We start from the raw sequence: 14,551 nt of genomic DNA, 5'->3' as shown, positions 1-14,551 counted from the left end.
ATGACAAGCAGCTTAATTTTAAAAAAATTGAATGTAATGTCCCCCAATGGGAATGTAATGTTAATTATCCAGTGGTGTAGGTTACTGTAGAATATGATGACCCGCTGCCTGCCAATGTTGACCTGTTGGCAAGACAACCCTCTGACCAGTGATATTCACCCGTCGCATTACCATCACAAAATCACAGATCGCTGTTCAACTGCTGTATGTAACCAATAGGCCGTGTTCCTCAAACCATTCTCGAACCCTTTTTACAGTGTGCAGGGTGCATTATCCAGCTTAAAGAGGACTATGCCATCAGGGAATATTGTTTCCTTGAAGGGGTGTACTTGGTCAGCAACAATGTTTAGGTAGGTGATATGTGTCAAAGTAACATCCACGTGAATGACAGGACCCAAAGTTACCCAGCAGGACATTGCCCAAAACATTATACTGCCTCTGCCAGCTTCCCTTCTTCCCATAGTCCTGGTACCATCTCTTCTCCAGGTAAGTGACACACACCTAGCAATCCACACGATGTAAAAGAAAACGTTATTCATCAGACCAAGCCACCTTCTTCCATTGCTCTGTGGTCCAGTTCTGTAGTCCAGTAGCTCTTCTATTGGATCGGACTACATAGGCCAGCCATCGCACCCCTTCTGCATCAGTGACCTTTCCGCTTGGGGGGAGGGATGGGGTCCCGGGGCTGGATCTCACTAGCCTCCCACATGGAGGATGGAGCAGGGACAGATGTGGAGGTGGAGCAGGGGCAGAAGAGGAGGATGGAGCAGGGGCAGATGAGGACGGAGCAGGGGCAGATGTGGAGGACGGGGCAGAGGCAGATCTAGATGAGCAGGTGGGCAGATGTGGAGGACAGAGCAGGGGCAGATGTGGATGGAGCGGGAGGGGGGCAGATGTGGAGGAAGGATTAGGGGCAGCTGTAGATGGAGCAGGGGCAGCTGTAGATGGAGCAGGGGTAGATGTGGAGGATGTAGCAGGGCAGATGTGGAGGATGTAGCAGGGCAGATGTGGAGGATGCAGCAGGACAGATGTGGAGGACAGAGCAGGGGGGCAGATGTGGAGGACAGAGCAGTGACAGATGTGGATGGAGCAGGTGGACAGATGTGGAGAACAGAGCAGGGCAGATGTGAAGGATGGGGTAGGGCAGATGTGGAGGACAGAGCAAGGGCAGATGCGGATGGAGCAGGGGGCAGATGTGGAGGATGGAGCAGGGGCAGATATGGAAAACAGAGCAGGGGAGCAGATGTGGAGGCCTCACGCCCGAGGCAACAGAGCTGCCCTATTAGCGGCCTATGTTGTGTTCGCCGCCCGGCCTGCTTGTAACTGCCCGGCACCCCCTCACCACCACTCAGTGGGCCCCCCACAGCCCTGGGCCCCGGGGTGGCGGCACTGGCTGCACTGCCGGTAGTTCCGCCCCTGCTTGGTAGGTCCTGACCACTGCAGGCTGGGAACATCCCACAAGAGCTGCAGTTTTGGAGTTGCTCTGACCCAGTAGTCTAGCCATCACAATGTGGCCCTTGTCAAAGTTTCTCAAATCCCTACGCTTGCCCATATTATTTACTTCCAACACATCAACTTCAAGGACAAAATGTTCACTTGCTGATACATCCCATCCCCTTCTTGGTGCCATTGTAATTAGATAATCAATATTACTCTTAGTGGTCATAATATCATGGCTGATCAGTGTGTATATTGTAATCAGAGGAGTATAGGAAAAGCTATGGCTCCCACAAACAGCAAGGAAGTAGACTACCTAACTAGAACAATAAACAGATCAGGTGGCATATAAATATGTACATTGACACGTGGCATTGCTAACAGTAAACTGTAATACATCTACACTGTAAAAAATACAGTGGAGAAGCATGCCGCACAAGATGTGTCATGCTGGCAAAAGGATGCGGCCACCTAAAAAAACAATAATATTGCAAACACCAACTCTTTTTATTTTCAGGGCCCATCCACAAGAACATCACTGTTGGGGTGCATTTAGTGTATTCTGTGACATCCAGAACAATATATGCTACATCAGATGACCAATGTACAGAATAAGCTAGTCAGATGACCATTGAACCATCTTTAAGAAAAATAAAGCAAGAGCAGTTGCATTATTTTTTTTAACAGATATACTATGACCTGGATGAAAGAGAAACTTCACAGAAATATATGCTACACAACATATACTAATGATAAAATATAATTTACTGGATACTGGTTACATGGACACTGCATCCTGTTGCCTTGTTTATCTGTATTGCATTATAGTTTATGTTTGATTTTGCTATGTAACTAGAAATACTGCAGTGTGCCATAGAACTAGAATTAAAAATAGCACGACTACAGCAGATAAAAGACAAGTAAACTAGAGATTACATTTAACTGTCAGTCCTTTAACCTGAAAGGCCAAATGAAATCATTAACCACAGCTTGACACGTAGCCTGCTCATATTTTCATTTTTGTTCTCCTGCTGTTTGCTTTTTGTACATTGAACTTCACACAGGTGCCCAGTTACAGCATCCTATGAAATTAGCTGCTTCATAAAATGTTAGAGATTGTATTGCACATATTAAAACAAAAGAAAAAGCTGAAGAAACATCAACACATGCCAACAAAATAATCACCAATGCCCTCTAGTGTATTTTATACAGTATTACAGTAGAAATCTATGTTGCTTCCACTTTTATCCCAATATTTCTTTATGTAGTTATTTTCCTATAATATTAATTACACTTAAAGGTACATACTTATAAAGATATCCTATTTAGTTCACCTATAAAAAAAGCATTCCACAAGTTACACAATTTATGGGATTTTAAAAAAACGCATCATGTATGATATGGGTAAACTGCAAGTTAAACTTTCCTTTATTTTGTAAATAGAAAAAATAAACATTTATGTACATATAGTTGCACTAAATACATTCATAGACCTGTTTCTGGGGAATTCAATTTCTATTTTTTAATCACACACCTGTATTATATTATATTTTGATAAGTTTTATGACTTTAATACACTACATGACATTTACATTTCACCTATATTTTCCCACAAATCCCCTGCAATCCCCTCTCTGTTAAATGAGCTATTTGCATTTGTAAATGATAATTAACAATAACAGAAACACCTCCATACAGTATATGATCTTAAGAAATCCTCGATATGCCACAAACTTACAGACTATGGAGTGCAAATGATATAGTGCAAATGATATAAGTATAATAACTTCTGTCTAAAGTCATTGGCGATACATGAAAACAAAGAAAAGCAAACTGAACATTTTATTCTAATTCCTCCTTAGCTCCCATTTAAAATGCACATATAAGCTAGAGCTATCAAAAATGATTACTCCCCCTCCCCCCCACGCATGTCCCAAACACTCCTTGGCCATCCACTTGCTGAATGCAGTGAAAACTGTAATTTCTCGGCATTGGAAATCACCCAACCACTGTCGGTCAAGGAATGGCTCTCCCGAGTGGAACAGGTAGCAAACATGGAGGAACTCATCTCCTCCTGCAAAGACGATATGCCTCGCTACCTACAGACCTGGACGGCTTGGCATCTGTTTAAAGACTCGGTCACATACGTTGCCCTCTCACAATAATTCACCTTTATCCATACTGCACTCCTTGGATTCGACCTTGCATCCCTTTCTCTCTCTCCGTTCCCCCGCCTCTAACACTGCCCTACTTTGCTCCCTACTCCTTATTCTTTCCTAGATCCTCTCCACTCCCCTCTCCTCTTCCAGGACAATAACCTCTCCCCCCTTTCTCCTCCCTCTTCATCCTGGACCCTACTATCCCATACCCCCTCCAACCTTTTCCTTCCTCTCCTTCTTCCTCTATTCTCTCTCCCATCCTCCTTATTCTACTTCCTTTCTTCTCTCTTTCTTCCATTTCCCTATCTCCTCTTTCCCTTTTTTGTTATGTCAGCCTGCCCCCTGCTTCAGACCGTGTCCTCTGGCAGTCTCCACTCACTGTAAAGTGGCCTCCTAGTGCTTCATCCACTTTATACCCCTCCTATCCAAACAGTACGATGACAACTACAATTACTCACTAGTTGTAGTGATACGTTAGGCCTTATTCTCCCCGCCGTCTACACCTTCGGCCACTCTTCACAATGGGGGAGATCCCAAAATACCCCTACCTCCCTGAATTGTTTGTTTTCTTATTGTTTTACTTTACTTTGTTTGTTTGTTCACTTGAACTTGTCATTTGCCTGTAATTTTATGACACCTCAAAAACAATAAAACTTACTTGTGAAAAAAAAAATACTTACCTTCCTACCCAGCACCGCCCAGCCTTTGTAAGCAAAACAAGATTATTTACTTACTGTGCAAGGTTGCCACATCCCCATTCATTGCTATGGGTGAGCCATATTCAAAAGGTGGCCTCTAGCCATACAGGCGAGTACAGCTCACCCATAGGAATGAAATTAATGGGGTCACATCCCACATGTGCAGTAATAAGAGGGCTCAGCAGAGACATTAAACAATATGGGGCATTATAGCTTATACTATAGTATATGTATACCAAATCGCTAAAACCTCATATAAGTGTTAATGCGTTAAAGTAAATTTAAAGGTAATTTGCAATCTTTTAAAATCTGCAGCTTTTATTAAAATAATACCAGGTCATCTTGCCATTAAAGTTATTGTTCAGGCACTTCCTGTTATGGTGTAACAATTGTCACAGCATAACAGGTGTGACAAAAGCTAAAACAATTCAAAGCCTTTGCCTATAGCACTTCTGAGACCTTCTAATGCTATTGTGTCATGTGGCAAATAAATAAAACAATAATTGATAAATGAACACTTTATCTTAAAAAAAAAGAAAAAAAGGGGGATTTCCAAGAAAATGGACTGGGTTCCCTTACAATACTTGGCAAGTAGAATACAACTAATGAAATATACACAATCTCGCACCCAAGCACAATGCAGTCAGGCAACTACCGTTCTCCTGGCAACCATCAAATCCAGACACGTCAATCGGATTGCAAGACAGAGAAGCATGATTCATCACTCCAGAGAACACAAGTTAACTTCTCTAGAGTCCTGTGGTGGCGTGCTTTAAACCACTGCATCCGATGCTTTGCATTGCACTTGGTGATGTAAGGCTTGGATGCAGCTGCTCGGCCATGGAAACCCATTCCATGAAGCTCTCTACACACTGTTGCTGTGCCAATCTGAAGGCCACATGAAATTTGGAGGTCTGTAGCTATTGACTCTGCAGACAGTTGGCGACTTCTGTGCACTTCAGCATGCGCTGACCGCGCTCTGTCATTTCACATGGCCTACCACCTTGTGGCTGAGTTGCTGTTGTTCCCAGTTGCTTCTACTTTGTTATAATACCACTAACAGTTGACAGTGGAATATTAATTAGCAAGGAATTGTCACGGATGGACTTATTGCACAGGTGGCAACCTATCACGGTACAACACACTTGAATTCACTGAGCTCCTGAGAGCGACCCATTATTTCACAATATAGTGTATATATACATAATAAGTATCCTGTTGAACAAGGAATTACAACTTCTGTTGTTCGTGTTCAATTGCAATATTGAAGCTTTGTTTGCATAGAAAGTGCTCCCTGTTAGATATGCAAGTAATTCATTCCATACCCCTTAACATTACTTGTTCACAAAAAAAGACCATACATAAACAAAAATATGAACATATATACATAACTAAAGGATACCTAGAATTATGTTTCGATGATTAAAATAATTTGCTAATGAAGATTCAGCTACAGTTTCGGGAAACAAGATAATGTTACAGTTATGCAGGGACATCTATCGGACCAGTAGAATTTGTGCACATTATCAAGATGCACATTTCTTTTATATATATTTTTTCCTTTGGCTATGGCAGCCCACCTTCTTAAGCAAGAACAACTTCCAAAATTATCAAAACTAGGTCACATAGGTGAAACAGCCTGTTCTGTGATCCTTTAAATACAAAAGGGAACAATGAGTATAAAGCTTACAAAATGGTGCAGACATTGAAAGGATGTGGACAATCAGAAAAATGCTTTCACAAAAATATAATATAAAGACACAAAATGATTAAAGTTCAAGACAGCATTGTTGAGTTTGAAGTGATATGTTAGTCCCAATAAAATGTGACTTATATGTGCTCATTAAAGACTGTCCTCCTTTAGATGTACAGCATTTATAGGTGTATGTTGCCATTTGAGGTCTTGTTTTCTATTTTCATTGACCTATTTTTATCAAAAGATAGGCAAAACTAAATTGGCACAGGACCTGAGCACTTTAGGGTCAAAGCTGATTTCAAGGCAATAGGCTATATTCAACTACATGAATAGAGCTTTATGAGTTCTGTTTATTCTGTGCTGTGGGGAATTCTGCATCATGGCTTGACATTTAGGGTTGCTGCTTTTAAATTCTTCAATCTAGGCCATGATATTGTGGCAGTGTAAGCCAATGCCACGGTGTAGGATGGCGACTTTGGCACCCAGGACTCTCAGCCAGAGGGGCTGAGAGGGTCCAGAATGTTAAACACGTTATAAGGAAGAACCTGGCTTTTCAGGTCTGTCCAGGTTTTCCTATTTGCAGCTGGGATCTGGAGCTCTGGAGATTTCGTAGAGCTCTGGGTGGGATGAGATCTCCAGTCCTGGGGCCAGGTGTTGCCATCCTACACCGTGGCATTGGCTTACACTACCACAATATATATATATATATATACATTTTTTAGGGATGCACCAAAATGACATTTTTAGAACTGATCAGACCGATGTTTGAGCAGTACATGGAAGGATCAGCAAGTATTTCACATTTTTGTTGATCCTCTGCACTCTCCATCCTGAACCTTTCTGCCCCACCCAGAGCTCTCCTCCTCCCTGCTGACACTGTCAGTCCTGACAGCTTCTCTCCTCCCTGCTGGGTGCCGAGGGCTGGATCAGCTCTGTGTCCGCTCCAATCCATTCTGCCTCTGCCAACACAGGTGGGGAAGAGCAGCAGGGATTGGAGGGGACAATCTATTTACTATCGACATTTTGTCGATAGTACTATTTTCGGACAAAATGTTTCAGCAGCCAACATATTGGTGCCTTCCTAATTGTTTTAGCCATGTGTGCATGGGTTTCCTTCATGTGCTAAGATGTTTATCCACAAGCCAAAAACATACCACTGGTTTATTTAGATCTATCAACACCAACTCACAAGCTTGTGTGTCTGCATAATTAGCAGATCAGCATTTACAGACAGAAAAAAGATCCAAATCAAGATCTACTTGTTTTGATGTTGCCCTCCCCCCAGTACTCTCCTTTACTAGGAACTGGTCCAGAAGTACCTTATCATAAACACGGGTGTATACATGATGACTAATGCACTGGGTAAGATTATGCTTCCAATAAACAAATTATATTAGTCACTAGGTAGAAGAGATTAGAATAAGAAAAGTAACCTATGACATTTAGGGAGGAAAAATAAAAGTGTAAAAAAAAAAAATGGTAGAAGAAAAAAAATCAGGAATTGTGTATGAATAAGAGAGCCAATTAAATCTGTTCCATTGACAATTTCAATGAATTGGACTTCAAACTTAAAATAACTCATCAATATTAGCTATTCTTGGAAGACAACATCTGTATGACAAATTAGGATAGTCTGAATCACTGATTCAGCCTGCAGCCCCAAAGATCCATAGGTCATCAGTTATCCATGGATTGTGTCAATAAATTGCGACCATCTCTCCAATTACTATGAAGAATTTCAACTTTCCACAGCAGTTCACAAAGAGCATCATAGCCAGATAAAGCAGCAACCCAAGTTAGGATTTAAGTTTACAAAAAAAAAGAACTGACACCTTTCCAGAAGAACTCACAAAATTAGTAAAAATCAACACAGAGCAGTAAGCCAGGAGTTCAGCACACATAGAAAAGAACTGATATCAATCCAATGGAGTTGGAGTTTTCCAGAGAAGACAGCCACAACAGAGTAGCAAGCCAGAACTCTAGTAAACACAGAAAATAAGAGAACACTTCCAGATAAAGCAAATTTGTTGGATCAAACTAAGTTCTGCTGGTCACCTCACCCTGACAAATTATGGTGTCAAATTGAAATTGATGCCTTAACGAAGGATCTTAAAAGAGAACTATGGGGTAAGTGTTTTTCCCCCATAGTTCTCTTAAGGGTCACGGGAGGACATATACTAACCTCTTCACGTGACCCAAAGCTCAGTATGTCGCGAGCTACAGCTCACGGTATACTGAGACCGCTGCAGCCGTGACGGATCCCGACAATGCTGTCGAGATCCACCCAGCTGTGTGAATGACAGCTGGCTCTGCCTATCTAGGGGTAGAGCCAGCTGTAACCGCCCCCTCCCCCGTCCGTTCCTCCAATCAGGGCTGGAGGATCGAAGCAGGGAGGGGCAGAATCACTGTGGGGAGCGTTGACTGACAGTTCGAGACAGTATGCATTCACTCACTTCCCGATCTATTGAGCCAATGTGCGACAGTTGCACTGTCACACTTCAGCTCGAACTATGAGGATGTGTGATTTTCACTCACCTTATAGTTCTCCTTTAAGTTCTTAATATGCTCTTCCCTTTTAAATAACCCTCCATCAAACATTTTCTAGACACGGTTACAGCAACACTACGGGTCTGGCATGCCTTTGATTTTCTGTCACCATCTCATGACAAATCTATCCTTAAATACATACCTCTACCCACTCTTGATCTTGATCTGCAAGACATGCACTTGTTCAATTGGGCGTGCTTGGGGATTACTCACGTAAATGCTTTGTATGTTAATAACTGCTCGCTTACATTTGATGTACTGCGTAGGAAATATTTCCTGCCAGTCCAGGATTTTTACAAATACCTCCACATTAGACATTATTTAAACTCTGTATGTGCTAGAGGGGGTACGCTTCTTAGGAGAGGCATACATTTCTATTGCGCAAGTTCATCATCCAAGAAAGGGATTTCCTTCTTTTACAGTTTGCTTAGTGAACCGAAAACCCTTGATAAACTGCCTTCGATGAAGTGGTGGGAAAACAAATTAAACTTTTCACTCTCCTCAGAAAAATGGTACAAAGTGGTCCCCTGGCCCCTGAAAACATCGAAATGCCTGAGCCACTGGGAATCCCTACAGAAACTATTACACAAACGGTATTTCACACCACAGAAATTAGCTCAAATTTACCCTTCTTCCTTACCACTCTGCTGGTGGAACTGTGGAATTCTGGACTCTTTGACGCACGTCTGGTGGTCTTGCATCTCAATCAGACATTTTTGGTCTACGGTTTCCACCTTCATTTTTGCAATTACTCAGCTTTCCTGCAGGTTTTCTCCACAATTTGCCTTATTAGGAGTGGGACTGGATGAATGGCCTTCTGTCTCCAGAACTATAGTATCCCACATCCTTATAGCAGCTCGCCTGGCGATAGTGAGGGCATGGAAACAATCGGAACCCCCTTCCATCCACACAGTCATACAAATATTGAATACGCATGCCCACTGTGAATTTTTATTCGCTAAAGCTCATTTTAAAATTCATACTTTCACTTCACAATGGGCCTGTTGGTTGGCAGACATCAGGTGCCTGACTCGTGTATCATGATCCCAACTTGTATTCCTTTAGTTGTCAGTATACCGCCCCTCACATACATTTGTCACCAATTAGTCCCTTGCTGTAACCACCTACCTTCTTGAGCCATCATGAGGAACACACCCTCCCTCTACTATTCTGTGACTGGGTTAAACCTTGACCTTTCCCTTGATGACCTCGGGTATTGCTGTTGCCACCTTTTGCCTATTGCCATTGTCCATACCTATGACAGGATATTGTCTCCCTTGTGTTTCTATGTTTTGTTTTTCTTTTATAATTTGTGTTATTCTCATGAAAATCTTAATAAACTCATTGTGAAAAAAAAATACTTCCAGAACAGTGCACAAAGTATACTGCACCCTGATAATAGTCCCTGGATGTTGCCTTTTATGCACTCTATTAGTCCCCTTTATACAGTTTTTTGGCACACTATAAAACTCTCCTTTACATTGGTGGTCAGTCTCTGACTGATAAAGTCTGTTTAAGTATAGATGTGGCAACAGATCTTCTTAAACATAAGGCTATCTTTGTGTTTCACAATTTTAAGTATCGAATGCTGCTTTTTTTGTGACAGCATGTTACATAAATATTTGTCTAATTCTTGCTGCCATCAAAGTCATCAAATAACTAACAGAACAGGAGGCATCAAGTACGCCTACAAACTTTATTTTATGATTTCTGGAAACAACACTTTAAAATGCCTTCGCAGATTTCCTCAAAAGATTTATTTTGGTCCTCTTCTTTTTTTTTTTTTATAAAGCATGCTGCACTACAATTAGACTAACAGAGTTATTCACTAAAGGGTGAAGCGTTTGAAGGCAGGAGAAGTGAACAATCTAGGCCAAAATAGCCGATTTGGAAAAATTCTCCAATTCGGCTCACTTTCCAGTTCAGCTATGTTGTCCTAGATTGTTCCCTTCTCCTGCCTTCCCAAACTCTTCATCCTTTTGTGAATAACCCTGTAAACAATGGACAGCAACTGCATAAAAAAATTGCAGGAGATGTCTCCAAAATGCATCACATTGCATTAATGCTGAACTACACTATGTAACTGCAAAGACTGCCTTCTCCAACTCTTCTTCTCCACCCACTAAACATTTAATGACAGCCTGGTGGACTGTATTTTATACATAAAAGAGTGAGTGCTAAATCACTTCACCTCTGCAAATTAGTTGCTGCACACAGCAGGGATGCTGTCTTCTACATCAGAAGGAATAGCAATAATAGAGAGACCAAACAATCTCATTACAAATACAAACCTGTGTGCAAATTTTTTTGAAACATGGAAATGAAGATCACGAATAATCTGCAATCATTTACCTCTGCCAAACTGGCCCAATACACTGCAATCTCTGACAAATTAGTTGACTTTTCTCTAACTGTGATTCGAATAGATGAAGAAATAATCAGATTTACATCAGCAGCCCTCAAAGGGTGCATTTCTGAAATGTATTTTGTACAGACTAATGAACACATTCATTGATCCACCAGGAGAAGGAAAGAATGGCAGTCCAACCAGGATAAACATAAGATTTTGTTACAAGAATGTAAAAAGTAAATAATCAAAAATGATAAGTCAAATTATCGTATAATTCATAGAGTGCCAAATTGGGACACAGGTAAAAGGTTTAAAGTCGATGTGGAAATGCATGCTAGTGATGCCACAAATTAGAGCTCAAAATGATGATTCCATTAAATATAACTTTTTCTTTGTGAAATCTTTTGTTTGGACATGTATGTTTACCTTAGAAATACCATGACAAAGCCTAGTGATATAAGACATCATTTGTGTTTTGTTGTAATCTGGATACATTCCTAAATGCACAGAAAATAACTAGATATTAACATTTTATGAGTAAAATAAACACCAGAGATTGTTAATCCAGGGAATACCCGATTGCCATATGGGATCAGAAAGGATTTTGTTTCCACTGTTGGAACAATTTGATCCATGCTTTATAGGGTTTTTGTCCACCTCTGGATCAACTGTGAGTAACTGTAGGCATAGGGTTCTGCTTATGGAGGTCCTCTATAGGTTGAACTCAATAGTCTTTTTTTAACCTGACTATGTAACTATGAAAGACACGTACGAATATACAAATATATATGCAGTAAATCCATATTACAGACAATAATGAAAATATGGATAACTTTACCTGCAGCCATGGAAACATGAGTTGGTGATTTTCAAAATAAGCTTTCGAATAACCACTCCACATTGCGACATGAGGAGTATACATGTGCCATTGGTTATCACTGTTTTCATGCTGGTATTCTGTCATTTGCTGTTGTTTTAATAGTTCTCTGCTGAATTGTTGTGTTTCAGTGCCCATTTTATCTCGACTTGTTTTTCCTCTTTTGTCACTGTGCTAAAGCCTAGTGTCTGTAAAAACAAGCACGGAACAAACAAACAAAAAAATCCCATTAGGAAATACAACATTAAATATTCATGACACATTGGATGAAGTATAAAGAAAAAAAAGTGTATCAGTATCATTTGTGGCTATTGTAAAAAAAATGTATATATAAGAACATAAACTAACACAGTACAAAAACACAGGAGACGAAACAGTTGGCATTCAGTTAACAATCATGTTTTTAGGGGTGGAGGTTTAGCTTACTTTGTTATCATAAGGTAAGACATTTACTAGTCTGCTGGTATTAAGTACAAAGACAAGAAAAATGTGGACAGTTTTGATCCTCAAAAGGTGACTGCTGGGTCTGTGTTTTCTGTTCACCCACTCTTCCTCTCAGTGTGCATGTACGATACATTAAAATATGTCAAAAAGAAAGACAATTGCTGTCAAATATGTTTCAGTTGAAAGTCAAAATTTCCAGCTGCTTTGGCGCCAAAGTGAATACAATCTCACTAACAAAGTGTACCATGTTTCTGTATGGATAAAAGTTCAGATCCTCATTATAGTAGAAACAAACACTCAAAATAGGAACAACTGACAGCTAGAAAAATGCACTCTATTCAGCTTCCGACCCTCACAAGTGGCATAACAGGAATCGAATACATAGTAAGCAGGATCTCCAACACTAATGAACAAAAAACATAATGATTTGAAATGCATGCATCTGATATTCAATCTATTTTTCACCTGAAAGAGCCTTGAGAAAATAATAGACCCAATCATACAAATAAATCAAACAATTGATGTTCTCTACCTAAACTTCAACTGCATATTAGAAGATGTTCCATACATTCATTGTTGTGAAAAGATAAAAATAAAACAAAAAAAAATAACAGAGAGAAACTAGATTCAAGGGAAGAAAGGCTAACAGCGTTCTTTGTTATACAGTCGGCTTTTCAACTGTTTGTTTCTGAATTAGGTTCCCAGTATCATGTAATGAACAGTGAATTCCAAACATATTTGTGTCACTTTAAAAACACAACATCCAAAAGGAAAAATATAATTGTACACTGCTCTGTTGCCACTGTAGGCAAAACATTTAATAAAAGAAAAATATGAAATAACACAGTTAGCAGTTACCAATTGAAAAAATATATTTTTCTACATTAAAAAAAAAAAAAAAAAAAACTGTACTGGAATCATTTGTAACCTGAAAATATATGATGTATATATGATGTAGGATATAGTATATAACTCTTGCCTACTTCTCATTCATCCTTTGTTATTTCTTCTCCAAGCCAATGTAACTTTTTGCCAATCCTCCTTGAAACATATGTAATTTCTCTTTCAAACCCTTCTCTCATCAGTTATCTGGTTCACTCCTCTGAAATTCTGTCATTCCTCCACTGACCCCTGGCCTCTTATCAGGCATTTGTTTCACTCCTCCTCCAAACATATGTGATTCCTTCTCCAAACCCTTGCTTTTCATCAGTCATTTGCTTTACTCCTCCAAATCCATCTACTCCTCCTCGGCACCCTTATTTCTCATCATCTGCTTATCTCCTCCTCCAAAACTCTGCCATCCTACCTCTGATCCATTGTTTACCATCAGTCACCTGCTTCACTCTTCCTCCTTTAAACAACTTGTTTTTCATGTGTCATCTGCTTCCTTCCATCTCAAAATAACTATCAAAATAACTATCTCACTATCTCAACTATCTCATCTCAAAATAACTATCAAAATAACTATCCTTTTAAACCCTTTTCTCTTATTAGACATTTGTGTCACTCCTCCTATACAGTATCTCACAGAAGTATGTACACCCCTCACATTATTGTAAATATTTTATTATATAATTTCATGTGACGACACTGAAGAAATGACACTGCTATAATGTAAAGTAACATACCTTATTAGACATCTAGCAGTTTAGACATTAATGGCCGTGTGTTGAGTTATTTTGAAGGGGGCAGCAAATGTACACTGATATACAAGCTGCACACCCTTTACATTGTAGCAAAGTGTAATTTCTTCTGTGTTGTCACATGAAATGATATAATAAAATATTTACAAAAATGTGAGGGGTGTACTCACTTCTGTGAGATACTGTAAATCTCTTCCTCATTCCTCCTCTAAACCCTTGTCTCACATCAGTCGTTTGTTTCACTCCTTCCTTAAACATCTGTCATTCCTCCTCTGAACACTTGTTTTTCATCAGTCATCTGCTTTACTCCTCATTAATTCTTCCTCTGAACCCTTATTTTTCTTCAGTCATCTGATTAGCTCCTCCTCTAACTCTCTGCCATTCTTCCTCTGATCCATTGTTTCTCATCAGTCACCTGCTTCACTCTTCCTCCTGTGAACCCTTGTCTCTTGTGTGTCATCTGCTTCACTCTACCTCCTATTCTTTATAATTCCTCTTCTTAATCCTTGTTTCTTTTCAGTCATCTCTGTCACTCCTTCTCTGTTCCTCAGTCTGCTAATCTCTTCATATTTTCGCATTTCTGACTTCAGTCTTGATTCAGTCATCTGCCATCCTCTCTATGGATTCTCTTAATGCCTTCTCTATAGCTCAGTCAGTCATCAGTTGTCCTCCTAATACATATACCTAATTGTTCTTCCCA

The sequence above is a fragment of the Nanorana parkeri genome, unplaced genomic scaffold, assembly GCF_000935625.1.
Source record: "Nanorana parkeri isolate BGI_ZX_2015 unplaced genomic scaffold, ASM93562v1 scaffold15, whole genome shotgun sequence".
Classification (NCBI taxonomy): domain Eukaryota; kingdom Metazoa; phylum Chordata; class Amphibia; order Anura; family Dicroglossidae; genus Nanorana; species Nanorana parkeri.
This window is presented reverse-complemented; position numbering follows the sequence as displayed.